Source organism: Myotis yumanensis, unplaced genomic scaffold (genome assembly GCF_028538775.1).
Source record: "Myotis yumanensis isolate MYYU_CA2020_CCGP unplaced genomic scaffold, mMyoYum1.0.hap1 SCAF_13, whole genome shotgun sequence".
Taxonomy (NCBI): Eukaryota; Metazoa; Chordata; class Mammalia; order Chiroptera; family Vespertilionidae; genus Myotis; species Myotis yumanensis.
In genome coordinates, this window is record NW_027223764.1 from 27,710,905 (window position 1) to 27,731,907 (window position 21,003).

A 21,003-nucleotide genomic window follows, 5' to 3' on the forward strand; every position below is an offset into this window, starting at 1 on the left:
TTTGTCTAGCGGATTTATCCAGTGATGTCAGTGGTGTATTAAAGTCCCCTACTATGATTGTATTGTTGTCGATCTCTCCCCTGATATCTTCCAGAAGTTTTCTTATGTATGTGGGTGCTCCTGCATTGGGTGCATATATGTTTACCAGGGTTATATCTTCTTGTTGTATTGATCCCTTTAGTATTATGAAGTGGCCTTCCTTATCTCTGGTTATGGCCTTCACTTTGAGATGTACTTTGTCAGATATAAGTATTGCTACCCCAGCTTTCTTTTCCTTTCCATTTGCGTGAAAGATATTTTTCCATCCCTTCACTTTCAGTCTGTGTGAGTCCCTTCTAATGAGGTGGGTCTCTTGTAGACAGCAGATGTATGGGTCATGTTTTTTTATCCATTCAGCCACTCGATGTCTTTTGGTTGGAGCATTTAGTCCATTTACATTTAAAGTTATTATTGAAAGGTATTTGTTTGTAGCCATTTCTTTTTGTGTGTGTGTGTGTGGCTGTTTTCTTTCTGAGCTTGATATTTCTTCTTTTTACACCAGTCCCTTTAGCATTTCTTGCATGGCTGGCTTGGTGGTGATAAACTCCCTTAGCCCTTTTTTGTCTGTGAAGCTTCTTATTTCCCCTTCAATTTTGAATGATAGCCTTGCTGGATAGAGTATTCTTGGATTCAGTCCTTTGCTTTGCATCACTTTGTAGATTTCCGTCCATTCTTTTCTGGCCTGATGTGTTTCTGTTGAGAAATCATTTGATAATCTAATGGGCGATCCCTTGTATGTTACTTTCCGTCTCTCTCTTGCAGCCTGTAAGATTCTCTCTTTATCCTGAACATTTGCCATGGTAATTATGATGTGTCTTGGTGTGGGTCTTTTCGGGTTCACCTTGTTTGGGACTCTCTGGGCTTGTGTGACTTTTTTCTTCCCCACCTCAGGGAAGTTTTCTGATATTATTTCTTCGAATAGGTTTTCTAATCCATGTTCATCTTTCTGTTGTTCTGGCACCCCTATTATTCGTATGTTGTTTCGTTTCATGTTGTCCCAAAGCTCCCTTAGGCTCTCCTCCTGTCTTTTAATTTTTTTCTCCATTTGCCGTACAGTTTGAGTGTGTTTTGCTTCCTTGTCTTCTAATTCACTAATTCGGTCCTCCGCTTCTCCCAGTCTACTGTTGATACTTTCAATGGAGTTTTTTATTGAAGCTATGTCACTCTTCATTTCTTCTTGGGACTTACTTAAGTTGTTGATTTTTTCATCTGTTTCTTCTAGCTTCTTGCATAAGTAGTTGAGTTTTTCATCCGTTTCTTCTTGCTTCTTGAACATGTGGTGCATGTACTCTAGGAACCTTATTCTGAATTCTTTTTCCGTCATGTTGCATATCTCTGTCTCACTTAGCTGCTTTTCTGGCGAGTCCTCCTTTTCTTTCCTTTGGGGGTTTCTTTGCCTACCCATGTTTGATCTCGCTGACATATGTAGATGTTGAGGTGTTCAGTGGCTGCTCCCTGGGTGGCAGGGGCTCCTTGGGTTGTGGTTGCTGCTCAGACGGTTGCGGTAGCAGCTGCTTTCCAGTTGGCAGCAGCTCCTCTGGTGGGTGTTGTTCACAGCTGTGTTGGCTCTTCTGGCTGGTGGGGGGAGGCTTCACGTACAGTTGCTGTTCCACAGACAGAGGGTGTGGTGATCAGGAGGCTGTGGTGATCAGGAGGCTGCGGTGATCAGGGGGCTGCTGTTGCTTGGATCTGCTGCGTTGATTTAAAGGCACAAAATACAACAGAGCAAGGCACAACGTACCAGGCACTGAACACAAGTATATTCACAATATTAATAACTCCAAATAAAGGTGACCACCCGAATTAAGAGAATTAGGGGATAAGGGAGAAAGAAGAGAAGAAGATAAAAGAGAGAACAGAAAAGAAAAATAAGAAAAAAACAAACAAAAAAGGAGTGCAAAAATAGAATTGAGAAAAAAGAGGGGGGAAAAAAAGAGAGCGAAAAAAGAGAATGAAGTAGAAGTGGGGAAGAGACTCCCCGTATGAGGAGCAAACTCCAATAGAACTGCCACTAATCTCAACAAATTCCAGCAACAGATCCCTGGAGATGAATGCAAACTACAAACCACCAATAATATCCAGAGGGGTAAGGGAAAACAGAAGCACAAAAATAACTGGGGTGGGGTGGGGGAGGGAAGGGAAAAACCAGCAGAAAAAAAAAAGAAAAAGAAAAAGAAAAAGAAAAACAACCTCACAACCAGTCCTAAAAAAGAAGAAAAAACACAAAACAAAACAAACAAACAAATTAAAAAAAAAAAAAAAAAAAAAAAAAAAAAAGCCCAATATATTCAACAATCAAGAAAACAATAGAAAGATAAGAGAGAAAAAAAATGGTTGGAAAGTGAAGAAGGATAAAGAATAGGTGTATAAGGATTTAGAGCAGTAGATTGGAAATAGGATATATAAGTAGGGTGGAATTAGACAGGGGGTAAAAAGAGGGAATTGGGAAAGTCTGGAGCAGGAATAGGGTAAGAGAAACAGGACACCAAAAGGGGAAAAGTAAGGAAGAGGGTTTTAGCAAAGAGGTGGAATTGAGATAGGGAAAATTAATGCTAAAGGAACGATGAAAATAGAATGGAGAACACTAATCCCAAAAGAAAATAAAGAGAAAATAAAATGGCACTTTAAAAAATGGTAAAATGGTAGGAGTAATAATACTGGTTAAAAATAAAAATGTGGTAATTGAAAGGGTAAAATCAGGTGATGGAAAAAGAAGAAAAAGAGAAAAAAAAAATTGGTTTCTTAGTAAAAAGGTGAAAAAATTAAAAAGAAAAAGAAAAAAAAAATTTGCAGTAGTGATGGTCTTTCGGTTCTTCTACTCTTCAGCCTGGTTCGCCTTAGTCCTGCCAGGTATTTAGGAGAGTGTTGAATTTGCCTGCATTACACTGTTCCTCCGTGTTGTAAATCACAGTCCTGATTTTAAAGCAGGCCGTATTTGTGATCCAGTCTGCCTTAATTTGTATTCCCCTAAGAGTCAGTTTGTGGCTCAACCTCTGGGTGGCAGTGTTTTTGGGTTGGCCTCTGAGGCTATACAGCTTCTCTATCCTTTTTTAATCCTTACCCTGCTCTGTGTTGTTGGTGGGACTGAAAACCCCTCTATTGGCCAGACCCTGGTAACTCCCAGGGACTAATCAGCTTGTTTTAGTCCTTTATCTCATACAGGGTGGAATCTGGGTGTGGCTGTGCTCCTTGCCTGGGGGGCTGGGGGGAGGAATTCCACCCTCTGGAGGAATGGCTGCCCCAGTCCTGGGCCCAGGGGGGTCTCAGCACTCAATTCGCTGCCACCTCCTCCGGCTCCCCCTCTTTCCTCAGCCTCTCCCCAGATTCCCCTCGTCTGCACCTTCACCCTCTCTTCAGCACAGGTGAGTGTCTGTATCCGAACTGTCCTATGAGCAGGGTTCAGTGAAAACAAAGAAACAGACAAACGCCGGCCGGCCGCGGAAACGCTCCTCTTACCGGTCTGGGAAACGCTCCTCTCTTATGGGCACTGCATGGTCTGATCAGTTCCTCAGGATGCCCCCTTTAGTCTCAGTTCTCCGCAATCACAAAATCCAAATCTCAAATCTCCTGGCGCCAGCAAACCCGCGGAACTCCTTACCCTGGTCAGGGTCTGTGTCTGTCCCAAGAGACGCGGCTGTCTGCCATGCGGTCTCCCTCCGACCCTCTGGGCTCAGGTCTGGCAAACTTTCCTGCCCAGATCCCTGGTTTTTAACCTTTCCAGGGGAGGTCTGCCCTTCCAGGCTGCAAGCCGTCTCACCAGCTGAGTAAATTTGCCAATTCGGGGTGGGTGTTATTAGTTTCAGCTGCTTACTCCGTTTGCTCCGGGACAAGACCTGGGACGCGTCTGCCTATATCGCCGCCATCTTGCTTCCTCGCTTTCTAGCTCTTAATCAAATTATAAACTATTATAATTGTTGCTTTTTAGAGTTAATGAAGAAGTGTTTTCCTTGTCTTCTTATATTAGAATTATTGCAGCCTGAGTTTCCTCCACAGGTAAGCTCTCCCCCGAGGCGGACGTGAAGAGCCCGGGAGTGTTCCGGCGCGAGAAAACCTTTATATTAATGTTGTTATCCATGTACCACAGTGTATTCCAGAGGTCAAGGCACAGTACTAAGAACTTTATATACACAATCTCACTTTAAACTTATGAAATTCTCAGGAGAAAAATAGTGTTTTCTCTCTTTATAGGAGAAGTAAAGATGCCATGTTCATCAGATATTTATTGAGTACCTCCCATATGCTATGAGCCAGTTATTATACCCACTTACTAGTTCTGTGACTTTAGGCAAGTCATTTAATCTCTTAGTTAATTTTCTTACTTATTAAATTGGTATCTCTTTATAATATTTTCTCTGAAGGTTATTGAATGAGGGTTTTTAAAAATATATATTTTATTGATTTTTTACAGAGAGGAAGGGAGAGGGATAGAGAGTTAGAAACATTGATGAGAGGGAAACATCGATCAGCTGCCTCCTACACACCCTCTATTGGGGATGTGCCCGCAACCAAGGTACATGCCCTTGACCGGAATCAAACCTGGGACTCTTCAGTCCACAGGCTGACGCTCTATCCACTGAGCCAAACCGGTTAGAGCTGAATGAGGGTTTTAAAGAAGAATTTAGAACACATGCTCAGCAGAGGTCTGGTCTATGATATTTACTGATAAGCCACCAGCAGTGGCTGCTCCTGTTCTCTTCAAACACCTCATACTTTACTGAGGCTGTTTCTGCCCCTCACTGGCTACCTCCTTCTGGAAAATTGCCCTTTGGTGGGTCTCCTACCTCACTCTGGGGCAAATATTAGAACCAACACAAGAGTCAGCCTTTTTTCTTTTAAGGAACATGTTTCTCTGTTTTCTCTTTGTAGCTCATTGGTTGCATCATTTGGTCAAGAAAGATGGGATTGAACCAATTTTGCAAAGCAGACCTACAATGCTGCAGTTACTACTGCTCCCATGTCCCTCTTGTAAATGCGAAAAGGACCAGTTACTGTGGAGATTGCTGAGTGGTCTGTCTCTAAGTTCACATTGTGTATTTTAAATACCTAATCTTAGGTATGGCAAAAGGGCTATGATGGAGGAACCTTAGCTCTCATTGCATTGGTGTATGAAGTGTTGCTGAAATTTTTTTTGTCATTTACTAGTCATTTAATCAAGTTTTTTTTGTTGTTGTTATTGGCTAGGTAATTTGGGATGATTACCTAAGAAACTGGAAATACTTTGAAGAGATGTGGCTGTTTGAAGTGAGTGTTTAAGATTTTCTAAAGTCAGTAACAGAGAAGTTAAATGAGCCAAATGTTTTACTTGGAGTGCATTCCAGCTCCTGTGTTCATGTAAAGGATGTCTTTCTTTTACTAATGTCATAAAGGGTTGATCTAGTTGGCAAGGGTTGTTCTAGTTAGGGTAGGACAGAAAGAGGAAATCATAATATTAGTTTTAAAAAATCATGATACAAAGATGACCTTTTACAAATTGTCAAGTCATCCATCATGGATTATGAGGCTTTGTTGTGGAAGCAAGGGTATTATCGCTAAAATTGGCTCCTTGCTTTTTCCTATTAGGTAGCTAGAGCACATTTCCACTTCTTCAGTTGTTAAGCATTTGTCGGGTGCCTTCTGTGTGCCAGGTCCCTTTATGTGTTAGTCTCTTAAATCCTCACAACAACTCTTTGAATAAAATCCCGTTTTACATGGTGATGAAAGGAGATTTGACTTGGCGTGGTGAACACACAATACAGTATAAAGATGATGTATTATAGAATTGTATACCTGAAACCTATATAATTTTATTAACCAACTAGAGGCCCGATGCACGAAGATTCATGCAAGAAAGGGCCTTTCTTCCCCTGGCTGCCAGCACCACCTTTGCTCTGGCTGGAGCCGCCTTTCTGCCTTTGTTCAGGCCGGGAGCTGCCTTTCCGCCTTCCCATGTTGCCCAGAGGCCAAGAGCGGCTGGGGCGGTGTGGAACGCCTGCGTCCCGCCCTACCCTGGCACTTGGCACCTGCGTATGCAAATTAACCCACCATCTTTGTTGGGTTAATTTGCATAGCCACTCCTGATTGGCTGGTGGGTGTCGCAAAGGTATGGTCAATTTGCATCTTTCTCTTTTATTAGTGTAGATGTCACTCCAATAAATTCAATAAAAATTAAAAGAAAAAGATAGCCCCATTTTACAGATGAAAACATTGTATGGTGTGGCCATTTGACCTGCCCAGTGTAACCCCCATGAGGAGGTGGTATTGAGCCCTGGTTTTCTGACTGAGCCTGCTGGTCTTGTTGGCACCCACTCCGCCTCTGCCTGTCACAGAGGGATGGCAGGTGCCACTGCTGCTCACCAGGAAGGCCAGCACACCTTCTCTCAGTGTGGCATCTGTTTCCTTCAGAGGGCCTTTTTTAGGACCTAAGGTCAAACTTGCCTACCACACATCCTCAGATAGGATAATTTTATTTGGTCCAGAAGACCCACTGTAGAAAGCGCATGAACTCTACAAGGTTCAAGTGGGATCTCCACCATTTTATTTTATTGCCTATGTGATTTTGGTCAAATTACTTAAACTCCCAGGACCTAAATTTCTTCAACTATAAAATAGGGAGAATACATGCCTAGTGGAGATGTGGGGAGGATTAGAAATAATGCAATAGAGCACTTAAAAAGTGCTTGACATGTTGTAGGTGCTTAGTAACTGGTAGCTGCCATTTCAGGGCCTCTGGCTGCTCTTGGGGGGCTGAAGAAACTGCACAGAAGAGTGTTTAAGAATATGGATTCTGGAATAAGCCTCCTGGGTTCAATTCCTTGTTCTACCGTATCAGCCGTGTGATTGTTTACACTTAATTGCTTTTGTGCCTTAGTTTTCTCCATCTGGAAAAAGGGTGTAATAATAGTTCCTGCCTCACGGGGAGAAATGATTGTATACAGACAAATAAGAACTGTCAAGAGGTTGGGTTGAAATGACCTCATTGTGGTCATCTAGTGCCATTGTTTTTTGTTTTTTTTTCAGCGAAATTATATGAACCTCATTGAAATTTACAGTATATTTCTTCTCTCCTTCCTGTTCCAATTGAAGTAATTTATTATTTTTTTTGTATTTGATGCCACATAATGTTTGATATTGTTTTTACTTGAAATACAGATACATTATCATAAATATTACTGTTGCCACTTAAGAAATTGAATGAACTAAATATAAAAGAACATCTAATTGTGTAGAGAATACATACTTTTTATAGAATTACTACACATAAAATTAGATATAGTAAATGAAAATCTCATCTTATAGATGAAAACATAAAAAACATAACCAGCTCTCTGTTAAAAAAAAATCCCCCAAATACAATTTCATTGAAGTAATTTGACTTTCTTGCTTTAATCTTAACTTGCCGGGTTGCATGCGAGTTAATTTTTCCCCCCTCCGAGATGACAGTAATAAGATGGGACCATGGAGGTGAGTCGCTGGGAGGAAAGCAGTCTGAATTTAATGTCAGTCTAGATATCCAATTTGACTTGTCCCTGTGGGCAGTGTGTGGTGCTGGCCGGGTCTGCATCATTATTCTGAAGTCTGTACGGATGTCCTGTGACTAATCCGTTCCAGCTGTCTGGGTCACTGCTTTGGAGTACTATTTATTTGCAGTAGTGATGCTGCAAATAGGAAAAGCTTTCCCTTTGTTGATTGAAAGCTTTATTGGTAATTAGCAAAACAGGCACGCCTCTTATTTGGAGGGAGACTAGAAAGGCGGCTTAAGAGTCAGTTGTACACAACCACTTTGGAAGACGGTTGGACACTCCTTAGGAGAGCTGAGCATTGCAATCCCAAGCCCAGCTCCCCTCTCCTAGGTGTGTGCCTTTGGAGGAACTTGCTGGCGAGGAGCACTAGAATGTAAATGGCAGCATTATTCATACAGCAAAAAACTGAAAACTCCCCAGATGATCCTCAGCAGTAGAACAGAGCAGTAAATTGTGGATATGTTCATACAATGAGAGCTAGATAGTGGTGAAAATCTACTACAGCCACAGGAGTCAACAGTGATGAATCTCAAACTCTTAAGGGGCAAGTATTAGAAGAATATGTATAGTCTGTTTCATTTACATTAGCCTTACAACCAGGCAAAATGCAACCGTGTATTGAGAATACATATGTGGTAAAATTACAGAGAGGAACAAAGGAATAATTAACTCAGAATTCAGGCTGGTGGTTATCTGTGCAGGGAGGCAGGGCAAGGGGGGTAGAGAGGGAGAGGTGATCAGGAAGGGGCACGTAGGTCTTCTAAAACACAAACAACCCAAACCCCAGCAACATCAACTGGGTATTAGGTACATGGGGTATATTTTATTGTTCTTTAATCTGACATGTTGTATCTCCAGCAGTTTAAAACACGGTTACATTTATGATCTCACACAGTTTCTGTGTGGGTCAGGAAGTCTGGAGCAGCTTAGCTGGGTGGTTGTAATTTGGGGTCTCCAATGGCGTTGCAGTCCAGATCGCTGAAGCAGCCATCCTCTGAGGGCTCCTAAGAAGGCCACCCCCATTGGCTGTTGCAGGAGGCTCAGTTCCTCAGCACATGGGCTTGTCTTTAGAGCACTTGAGAATGCAGGAAACAGCAGCCAGCTTTCCTCCCAAGATAGAGAGAGAGGGAAGCCGTTCTTTCACGGAGCCTTTGAGTCACACTCCATCATTTCCCCAGCATCCTATTGGCTATTCACTCCAGCCTATTCATTGTGGGAGGCGACCACGCAAGAGCATGAATATTGGAGGCGGCGGGATCATTGGGGGCCACCTTGGGAGCTGGCTACCATGGTTATGCACTTTTTAATATATTTTACAATAAAAAGTATTTAGAGGCAAACTAAACTGGTAAGCTTATTTTTCTTTAGTAACGATGCAGCATCCATGTAAATGAAAATTACTGTAAGTGCTGAATATGTCAGTAGTCAGGATGGGGTTGAAGAAAGTCAGTGATGTAAACGGGAACTGAGGGCAGGAGTGTGGTGGGGCCTGGAAGCTGGTGGGAAGGGCAGTGAAGAGAGGCACTATCAGAATACCTACACCAGGATGTGTGGTGTAGAAAGGGGATTATGTATGTGTGCCTCGCCTTCAGTCTACCTAACCTAGATATGGCAGAAATCTGGGATCCCTGATTTTGAAGAGAATTCTTCAGACCAAGGGCTATTGGTAGCTTTCTGGGCTCACTGTGATATAAAATCCCTACCAACTTCACATGTTCTCCCAAGGCCACCTTTAATGACAAAGGAGAGAGTCCATCCCCATTCCCTTCCCCCACAGGTAAGGGAAGAGCCGAAAATGAATTAAGCATGTAAGGAGTTTTAGTTAAAAATGCATGTCCGGTGACATTCTACTCCACAAGGCATATTTGTTTTACTATTAACAACTTTTAAATTACTGGTTCATTTCCTTATCATCACCAAAACTTGGAGTAAAATGGATGTTTCCGAAGGTACATCATGTTTTTCCCTTGGTTTTGTGTAGCTCCTGGCATAACTTCTTGGTGGGTTTCCTGGGGTCAGCGTGCTGGGTTTGTGAGTCATGGAGCCACATTTATCTCCTTTGTGGGTCTCAGTGTCCTTGTGAGCAGGTGTTCCAGCCCCCAGGCCAGGAGCCACTTGCAGAAGTTCCCTGGAGTTTTACTCACACTGAGGATGAAAGAGACAGGCCTGCCAGCCAGGTGCGGGGTTCCCTGGCCAGCTTTCCTCAGGCCCATGTGTGCCAGCACCTTCACAGGTGGAGGTTAGACATTGATACCTCTAAACCTCTGTGCTTGCGGAATTTTGGTGACCAACAGATGAAAGGCCACATTAGGCCATCATATAGGGATATTACATTCTCCCCAGCTGTCGTTTTTTTTGGTGCTGCTCCCATCTTTATTAGTGGAGCAGTATCCATGCCATTATAATATATTGTATTTTTCATTTTACAAAACCTTCAATGGCAAGTTATTGCCTTTTGTTGTGGCAAAGATAAAAATCACCAAGGGTGCCATGTGATGCTGGTTTTACTCCTATTGGCCAACAGTGTGCTTTCTTGAGAAAGGAGGGGGGAAATTATATGTGTGTGCGTGTGTGTGTGTGTGTGTGTGTGTGTGTGTGTGTATAATGTGAAAAATAGGGTTATTGTGTTTAAAAGGAAACTATAATTACTAATAGTAATTGTAGTAGTTGATAATCATAAATTATAGTACCAAGGGACTGTTAAGAATGATTATTTATATATACTATCAGGGAACAAACTGTCATCTCCATCCCCCACTGGCAGGTGAATGTGCTGCTTGGCCATTTTGCTTTGAGGTTGGCTTTTAGGAGAGCATGGTGTTGAGGGGGAGTGGAAAGGTAGGGATGACCTGTATGGTGAGCTTAGGGTCAGAAGACCTAAGCTGGAATTTCATTTCTGATATTTTCTAGTTGAATGTTCTTGTCGTACATCTTCTCTGACACTTAACCACCTCCTCTGGAAAATGGAATCAGTAAACTCTGCTTACCTCACAGGGCTGTGGGGGAGGGCCCATTGTAAGAGATAATGCTGAAACGTAAGGTGTGGCAGAGGAATATGACTTGCAGGCCACATCCCACTGTGCCCCATAGCATGTTCTATAGTTGAGTGCAGTAGTAGTTGAGTACAGTAGTAGATTGGGTCCAAATACCTTTGCCTGAAAGGACTCCAGGGGGATCAGCAGTTCTGGTGTGGTTCTGAGAGCATCCTTGGATGCCTTCTAGGTGTGGTCTCAGAAATCCAGAGCGAAGCTCAGGTCCTTGAAGCTCCAGTTTTTGTTTGAATGGAGTTTGGACTACGTCACTGCCCTGAAATCGATGTGAATTAAAAGAAACTTACTGAGGAATTCCTTTGTTCCAAACATTTGCAGGGTGGGTGAGGTTAACAGTTGTTCCCTACATTCAGTATGTGATGGGATCATTCTTTTCTCTTTTCACTTTTTTCCTTGCTAAAAACAAATAGTTGCAGCAGTGTTTTAATCTAGAGCAGCGGTTCTCAACCTGTGGGTTGCGACCCCTTTGGGTGGTCGAACGACCCTTTCACAGGGGTCGCCTAAATACATCCTGCATATCAGATATTTACATTACGATTCATAACAGTAGCAACATTACAGTTATGAAGTAGCAACGAAAATAATTTTATGGTTGGGAGTCACCACAACATGAGGAACTGTATTAAAGGGTCGTGGCATTAGGAAGGTTGAGAACCACTGGTCTACAGACTTGCCATTATATTGAGAATATGTTCTCAGGTGAAGTAGCATTAATATGCAAATCTTTGGTGATAACAATTTGTTTTGCTTATTCTTGCAGGTGAGGGCAGCATGAGTGACCTGAGTGTGCCTTTGGGCATAGTTAGCATTCATTTTTGATTAGGAGAAAGAAGACAGCTTCCTCTTGAAAGGTAAGTAGACATTTCTATGCAGCTTTTTATTATGAAAGTTTTCAGACATACTGAAGAGTTAAAACAGTGGTTCTCAACCTGTGGGTCGCGACCTCTTTGGGGGTCGAACGACCCTTTCACAGGGGTCACCCAAGATCATCAGAAAACATATATAATTACATATTGTTTTTGTGATTAATCACTATGCTTTAATTATGTTCAATTTGTAACAATGAAATTGGAGGTCACCATAACATGAGGGACTGTATTAAAGGGTCGCGGCATTAGGAAGGTTGAGAACCACTGAGTTAAAAGAATATGCAGGAATTCTTATGTATTCACTGCCTACATTTAACAGTTGTTGGCATTTTGCCACGTGTGTGTGTGTGTGTGTGTGTGTAGGTTTGTATATTTTTCTGCTGAAATGTGCAAATTACAGCCATCATGACACATTATCCTAAATTCTTGAGAATAAGACTCTTAAAAATAAGGATATTCTTTTCTGAGAGCCATTTTAGAACATTTATAAACTATGTGACATAGAATAATTTAATTAAGTGAAGTTATAATTTCCTATTAAAAGGTGTAATAACTGATATAAATAAAGTCAGATTTAAAAAAAACTTTAAGCAGTGGTTTATTTAATAGACAGATACGCAGTACAAATTTGTTTGTTCTGAGAAGCGTCTGAATATGGAGGATTGGAATTGGTACCACACATGGACCTGAACAGGAGGGGATCACTGTGCTTTCTTTACTCCCTGTAATCCGCCCATCTGCCCTCTGTGGTGACGTCTGTTGTTGGGTCAGTGGATCTGATTACCACTCCTGCTTTTTCCTGATCAGCATTTACAGTCTCTGCGATCTAATGTGATCAAAGGTCTTAATTGATTTTTTAACCTGAAATTATTAGGAGAATGTATAAAGAATATTAGTGATTATATTAAAATCAACATTACAGTGATTAAAAAATGATTCTCAGCCCATAATTTGACTCCCTGCATTGAGACGTTACATAAAATCTTAAAAATGTGTTCAGCTATGGTTGTAATTATAGATTATTATACATTACCCATTATGGCCCATTACACAATCAGTTATTACAGCTCTGTGGTTCTTGCAGGAAGGATGTCAACTGTCTTGCATTCTAATCTCTGTTACATTTTATTTATGGCATCTTCCTCAAGTGGTCCCTGAGCATCTAAGCATTCCTTCATAGATGTTTATAAACTAGACCTGCCCATTTAGGACATCATTTTAAAAGCAGTCCATTTAAACGAGCCAATTACGGCAGCAGAGACTTCTTATAGCCTCTTGTCTCATTTAGAAGACAAAGGTAGTGACAGCAGCAAAGTTCCTTCAAAAGACACTGCCATTCTGAAGGACTCTGACTGAAATTGCAGGCATCTCAGAATGATCTAGTGGGCTGTGTTGCCCTTTGGCCTCTCTCTGATTATACTTGGAAAAGACAAGGAGGAGTTGAGTGGGGCTCCCTATGAGGCGGAAGACTTGAAGGACATGGTCAAGGGGAAGGATGTGGGGCCCCATTTGGGGCCTTCAACTGGCTCTCTGTCCCTGGACCACTTAGATAAGGGGTAATGATTTTTACTGTCTATTACAATAGAACATACATACAAAAAATACACATATTGTAAGTGTGCAGCTCAATATAATTTTACAAACTGAACTCACCCATGTAACCAGCACATGGTTAAGATACATGCTTCCTCTAGACACCCCACTCCATGGGTAGCTCCTCTTGATTTCTAGGAGCATTAATTCATTTTGCTATTTCTCTCTCTTTTTCTCTCTCTGTGATATATATGCAAATTTTACTTTTTGTGTCTGGCTTTTCTCATTCAACAATGTATTGGAGAGATTCCTGCACTTGGTTGCAATAGTTATAGATTGCTTATTTTTATTGCTATTGAGCATTCCATCATAGGGGAATACAACAGTGTATTTATTCTGTTAGATGCAGGTAATTTTTTGTGTTCACCCACCCAGAACATCCTCCAGCAAAAATGGAGAATAAACAAGGTTTTATCCTCATTATGGTTACAATGGAGGTGGTCCTGGTTGTCCTCTCTCTGCCCAGCTCTGCTGTGATATGAAGGAGGAATCCAGGCAGCAGAGAAGATTGAGACACAGTTGGGAGATGTGTGTTGTTTATCAGTCCTGTAATGACTGCTGCTTTTCCTGGGACTGGCCATGTTCCTGCTGGCACATATTTTTCCATGCCCTTCTCTGCCCTTTTCACTCTTATACAGCCCCTTCGAGGAGACAGTGCAGAACACACCAAATATCAGGCAGTCAGTGGATAATTAAAGTCATTAGGTGTTGGGATTAGCTGTTAGATAGGGCCATTTGGATATTTTATAACATCATTCTCAGGCCATACAAAATTATCAACTTAAAAATTAGCCTGCTATGTTTGGTCAAACATTTAATTAACTCACCCCTAATGCCTTGGCAGGGCCAAACCAAATGATATAGGCCCACGGGCCGGATGTTCCCCACCCCTGTGTTTGATGAAGGCCAAAGTTGTGGGCTTTGAGGAGCATGTGTTGTGGTTATAGTTTCACAGGGATGGATATGGGCCACATCCCAGGATACCACTTGTACTGTAGAATTCAGGAAGTAAATTCAAAGGCTTGCATGGGCCAGGCTTGTAACATGTGGGTTGTTTAGTAAGGAGTGATGGGCATTATGGAGAATGAGTAAATATACTTTTCCCAATTTTGACCCAACGAATCATGTCTGGCTGACTTTAGCAAGTTAACCAATTTCCAGTCTTTAGGGAATAGTGTTCATTGTAAGAAATTGTTTCCTTTGGGATTTGAATGTTTTTATGGATTATGGATGCTTTTGTAAATAAAGTTTTATTCAAACACGATCATGCTCACTTGTTTATATGTTATCTATGTCCGCTTTTGTGGTATAACAGCTGTTGTTTAGTTGCAAAAGAGATCAGGGTTGAGTAGTTGCAACAGTGATCCACAATACCTAAGATATTTACCATCTGTCCCTTTACAAAAAAGTTTGCCAACTCCTGCTTTACTTCATAAAAGCAAGGACATAGTAATTTTTGTAGTCATAAAATAGTCTGATCCCATTCAATTTAGTGTTAATACCTTCATTTATTCATTTACTAGTCAACAAATTTTTATTGAGTCTATTATAAGTCAGACACAAAATAGTGATAGCAGATACAATTCTTGCCCCTAAGGAATTTACAAGAGGTTCCTATGAAGTTGAAGTTCCATTCTGGGATTGTGCTTTCTATGAATCAAAGCAGATGTGTAATATGAATAGAATTACCAAATCTTCAATTTTAAGCTAATATATTGGCTGTATTTATTGATTTTAGAAATAGGATTAATTCTTATTTACATAATCTAATGGTCACTTTACTTATAAAGTGTATGTAGTATGGTGTGCATAGAAATGACTTTGTGTTTGAAGGTCCTCGTTTACTTGTAGTAACACCAGACTGTTTGGGAGCTAGCATGTCTGGATAGGGCTGTAAGCTTTGAAGTGCTTATCAAAGCAAGACGACAGACCCCCATCTTAGGCCTCTTTCATAATAAACAATAAACCTCGACAGAAAGAACAGCACGCAAAGTAAAAAAGTTTTGAATATAGTAGAACAAATGTGTCTTTGTTGGTGTTCTTATCTGTTTGCTTACTTGAGGTCATACAAGTTTGTCCTCTTAATAGGAGGATATAGAAGGCATTTCAATGAACATAGAACATGTTAACTCAGCATTTTCATATATGCCCAAATATGTCTTATGGGTGAACACAGGCTAAGGATTGCCCCTTCACCACCCCAGACTGCCTTCGGACAGATAAAAAGGAAACGCAGCTGGCCCAGCTTGGGTATTTAGCTGTGTGTAATAAATGTGAAAATGCATGCGGTCCTGCTAATGCTTCCACATTGCCTTAGGAGCCGTCTGACATCAAATGGAATCCCACACACCGCAGTAGGAGGCAGTATCTGGGTGAGCAGTAGCGCTTTCCTCTGAAACCTGAGGCGCTTGTGAGGATTGGTCTGTCATTTAGTGCAACAAATAGTTTAATGAATGTGGTTAAAACTGTATACTGGTTTGTTTTGTTTCCAAAATTAGTAAAGTTAAGGCTTAGTTCCTTTTTATGAGGAACAAATGATACTTGCTGCTTGTGTTTAAAATATTTTAAAAATTCAATTCTGTTCTTCACTTAATTTTTATAGTGGTTTGGATTTAGGATTAAATGAAAATTAAGAAGACTGAGCAGAAATAAATGTCACAGTTGCTTTCCTTACAAAGCTGGAAACTGAAAACCTAGCTGCTTTGGTTAAAAATAAGGTTTTTTGAGTCCTGGCTGGTGCAGCTCAGTTGATTGGAGCGTCCTCCCATACAACGAAAGGTCACTGGTTTGATTCCCAGACAGGGCACATACCCAGGGTATGGGTTCTATCCCCAGTCGGGTGTGTGTAGGGGAGGCAACCAATCGATGTTTCTTTCTCACATTGATGTTTCTCTCTCTCCCTCTCCCTTCCTCTCTCTCAAAAATCAATAAAAACATAATCTCGAGTGAGGATTAAAAAAATAAATAAATACAATTTTAAAACAAATTTGGTAGTAGGTTAAATCACCTTATCTGTGGCATTAGGAAAACTGGATCTTGTGTTCTACCTAATACGGAGTACTTTTGTCAAAAACTCCAGCCTCAGGAGTGTTTTATTTTAGAGAGCGGAATAGAACAAAGGACAGGAAATACAGATGAATATAGCTCGATAGAATAAAACATGTTTAGAAAGGGTACTAGGGTGATTTTTTTGCTTGCAAGTGACAGAAAACCCAATTTCAAGCTATCCTAAGTGGAAAAAAAAGTGTTGGCTTAGGTAATTGAAAGTCTGGAAATGGATCTGACTTGAGGAAGGGCTTGATTGGGGACCCAAATGATGTCATGAGGATTCATCTTGGCTGCATGTTCTTGGGCTACGAATCAAGACCTCCAGCAGCTCCAGGCTGACATCATTATAGTGATCATCCAAGATTCTGTACAGGTAACATTCTTGACCTTGTGCCTAGAGCATTGGGCCAGTCACTGGGGCCAGGGACACTGGCCTGTTCTGACTGGAGTGCCAGGCCGTGTGTTCACCCTACAGCCCGAGGTCCGCACCTCTTCAGCCGAGGATGAAGCATTGAGTGATGACCGTGGGGGATGAGTCCCTCCAGAAGTAAATCAGGGCAGTTACCAGGAGGGTTGGTGGGTGCTGGAAGGCAAACTTTAATAATAATAATAATAATAATAATAATAATAATAACAACAACAAAAATTGTATCTTTGTGGTTTGCAAAGCATTTTCAGGTATATTATTTTGTTTGACCTGAAAGAAGCATCAGGTTAGTCAGGATAAAGAAGTGATTAGGAACATGGGTCCTGGGGTCAGACTACATAGGTTCAGTTAGGAGCCACATAAGATTTTGACAAATTGCCGAAACCGGTTTGGCTCAGTGGATAGAGCGTCGGCCTGCGGACTGAAGGGTCCCGGTTTCGATTCCGGTCAAGGGCATGTACCTGGGTTGCGGGCACATCCCCAGTCGGAGATGTGCAGGAGGCAGCTGATCGATGTTTCTCTCATTGATGTTTCTAACTCTCTCTATCTCTCTCCCTTCCTCTCTGTAAAAAATCAATAAAATATATTAAAAAAAAAGATTTTAACAAATTATTTAATGTCTCTGTGGCCCAGTTCCCTCAACTGAGAAATGGAGACAAAGGTCTCCGTCTACCTTACAGGGCTCTGGAAGGGTTAAATTAGTGGCTATTTGTAGGGCGCTTAGTGCCTGATGCATGCTTAGTCTCTCTGTCCCTTGTTATTGTTGTTAATCTTTAAAACAGCCCTGCCATTCACAGGCGGGGATGCTGACGTCCAGAGTCACATGGCCCGTAAATGGGAGCCAATAGCATTCAGGTCTCCTGGCTTCTTCCCTGTCCCCACACTTGCCTTGTGTAATGATTGTGGGGTTCAGCTTCATAATAATTCGAAGAAGCAGAGAGGAAAACACTCCTACAAGATGCGCCTGCTGTTTGGAAGTCCCCAAGTGTATAGAGGGCAGTGTCACTTATATCTTCTACTTGCAAATGGATCTTCATCTTCCCATTTGCATCGTGCCTCCAGGTACATTGAGGCAATATTACTGCGAGGAAATTCACACTGGCATTGTTCGACCTGGTGGGCACGTGCTTGGGACATCAGCCATGTCTAGGGTTGGCATTCACTAGGGAAGTGCTGGCTGATTGTTTAATCAGGTCCAGTATTCTGAGCTGTAGAGGAATCTAGGACTTTCGTGGTCGGGAGGTGGTTTGAACCTATCAGTGTGGTGTGAGGACGTACCTTCTGACGGAGCGAGGCTTGGACCGCCCCAGAATACTGCTTCCAACGCCTTTAGCCAGTTCTATTTAGAAATGGACCCCATTTCCCTCATTACAAATATTTCCCCACAATGTTAAGAATGTTTTGTGGGGAAGTTATTCAAGTGACTTAATGGAGAAGGCTTGCCCTGGAGACTCAGACTTTGGTGTGACCCAGACATGTAAGAGGGTCATGTTGCTTTCTTTCTGAAGACAAAGACAATGATTTCTTTGTACTTGCTGTGGACTCAAGACACTGGAAACTTAAAGTATCGCTGTGGGTAACCCGTGATGCACCTCCCAAATATGCAGCTATACACAAAAGGAAAAACTTAGCAGAAACCACAATTTTGGCTTTCCTGTAGCGATTTTGAGGAAAATGGGGCTAGTCAGTATTCCCAAAGCTCGCTTCATCGCCAGATCCACTCGCTTCACTGCATGAAAAACTCCGCCCTGTAATGGCGTGTCCTCCCACGCAGCCTCTGTGCCTGGCATGTGGGAGGCACACTCAGCTGTTTCTTGAATGAACAGACCTGTCGGAACTGTGCCTTTGTCTTCATTTTCACTTTCTTTTGACAAGAAGTTATTTACCATGTAGATGTCTTCAGGAATTTCCACTCTGAGTCCTACATTATCTTCTGCATCTTAACACATCACCTTATATTGTTTCTTTAGGTGAAGGTGATGGTATCTTGAGACTTGATTCCAACACTTGGTTTTACAATGATATTTATATTCTAAATAACAACACCTATTTAGAGAGTAAAGGGATTAGCTACTAATTCTGCAGAAACGACTGTTGGTTTGCAAAATGCTTGTGGGAATCGTAATAGGTTCTTAGATTTAATCCCACTTACTTTATTTTTAGCTCTCTGGGAGCTTTTGGCCCTGCTCAATAGTCTGGGATTGAATAGTAATAGTTTCTTCATTGTCTTTAACCTGACCCGATTTTATAGGTAGAAAACAGGGTCAACCTTATTTCCTGTAATGTCAGCAACAAAAGTGGTAACATTACTATCACTGTGTGATGAGCACTACCCTGAGTTCTTTTGTTGATTATCCCATTTAATATTTTTAGCAACTCTGTGACCATTTTGTAGATGATGAAACAGGCATATATTGCATGGCCAATCCGTGTGAGCTAGCGTCCCGGCCAGGGGTTCTCAAACTGCCTGCGTATTGGGAATCATCCCAAGGGCTTTCAAAGTACTCCGTGTCAACCAAGAGTTCACCTGCTCCATTCCCGGTTAGGGCACATATCCGGGTTGCAGTAGGGAGCATGAAGGAGGCAGCCAATTGATAATGTTCCTTTCTCATCAATGTTTCTCTCTCTATCCCTCTCCCTCCTCTCTCTCTAAAAATAAATAAATAAAAACATACTTAAAAAAATAAAAGCACTCCATGTTTAGGTACATGCCTCCTCCCTGCCCATCCCCCCTGCACCCCTGGCCTCCTTCCCTTGTGTTATTTACTTGGTCTGGGGACTAAGGTAAAGGTACTGTGCATTTAGGGTTGAGAACTTGAGTAACAGCATTACTTGGTAACTTGTTAGAAGTAGAAATTCTTAGGTCCCACCCAGACATACTGAACTGAAACTGTGGGTGAGGTCCAGCAATCAGTATTTTTTTAAAGATACATTTCTTTATTGATTTCAGAGAGGAAGGGAGAGTGGGAGAGAGAAACATCAATGATGAGAGGGAATCATTGATCGGCTGCCTCTCACATGCCCCCTACTGGGAATCGAGCCCACAACCCTGGCATGTGCCATGACCAGGAATCAAACCGTGACCTCCTGGTTCATAGGTCAACGCTTAACCACTGAGCCATGCAGGCTGGGCTAGCAATAAGTGTTTTATCAAGCCTCTAGGTGACTCTTCTTTTGACTTGTATAAAACACATAACTTTAAATTTACCATCTTCACCGTTTTTGAGCTTACAGTTCGGTAATGTTAAGTGTATGTACATTGCTGTGAAACAGATCCCTAAAACTTTTCATCTTGTAAATCTGAAACTCTATACTCATCAAAGCACAGCTCTCCCTTCCCGGCATTCCCAGCCGCTGGTATCCACCAGTCTATTTTCTGCTTCTATGAATTTGACTACTTTAGATACTGCATGTGAGTGGAATTCCAGATGATTCTTATGCACACTCAAGTTTGAGAACCACGGAACTCCAAAATTTGATTTGGCTCATCCCCCTCCAGACTCCCAGCACATCAGCAATATTAACTATATTGTACATCGCAAACACACCTGTGCACGCTGTGCTCTTCCTAGTCCTGCCTCTGCCACTTGGTTGTTCTGTGCCGCTCTGATCAAGTTTCATAATTTCCCGGAGGTGGTTTTCTTATCTGTGAAAATGGGGTAACCTAACTTGCAGTTTAGTAAAAGTTAAGTGATTAGACCCATGTGAAAGTATTTTGTAAGTTGTCAGGTGGTACACTAACTAATACTAAGTGTAGATGTAACTCTCATCTCTTTAAGTTTAGTTTTTATTGAGATTATGTAAGCTTGATTTTTTAAAATATTTTAATTCATTTCAGAGAGGAAGGGAGAGGGAGAGGGAGATAGAAACATGAATGATGAGAGAGAATCATTGATCAGCTGCCTCCTGCATCCCCCTATTGGGGATTGAGCCCACAACTTGGGTATGTACCCTTGACTGGAATGGAATCTGGGACCCTTCAGTTTGCAGGCTGGTGCTCTATCCACTGAGCCAAACCAGCTAGGGCTGTAAGCTTGATTTTTAAAGGGTTGCATGGTTCCCCAAGGCCTCTCGTTCCCTTTATACTGTTGTTGTCCCCCGGCCCCCTTTCCTCCCCCCCAATTTCTCACTTAATAAGTTGCTTCTTTTTTTTTTTTTTTACACTGTTAATTCTTCTCTTTCTATTAGATACTTTATGTGTCTGATGACACATGTTTAAGAATGGGATTTCAGTCTGGCCGGTGTGAATCAGTGGTTGAGCGTTGACCTATGAACCGGGAGGTCAAGGTTTGATTCCTGGTCATGGCACATGCCCAGGATGCGGGCTTGATCCCCAATGTGGGCATGCAGAAGGCAGCCAATCAATGATTCTCTCTCATCATTGATGTTTCTAAATTTTATCTCTCTCTCCCTCTCCCTCTCTGAAGTCAACAACAAAAACTAGGACTTCACAAATGGGAAGATAGGCTTCTCTCAGT

General features: G+C 41.8%; 1 protein-coding gene across 8 annotated transcripts in view; it reads left to right on the top strand.

Annotated features, from left to right (window-relative positions):
• Positions 1–21,003, top strand: part of SGMS1 (sphingomyelin synthase 1) — a 261,890-nt gene that overhangs the window by 34,528 nt on the left and 206,359 nt on the right. For 6 of the 8 annotated variants that reach the window (XM_070432760.1, XM_070432766.1, XM_070432765.1 and 3 more), the window contains one exon: positions 11,349–11,439. The gene's annotated coding sequence lies outside the window, so the exon portion shown is untranslated. Of the gene's footprint in view, positions 1–5,220; positions 5,281–11,348; positions 11,440–21,003 lie in introns of those variants that run through there. The other 2 variants (XM_070432761.1, XM_070432763.1) reach the window with 1 other exon arrangement.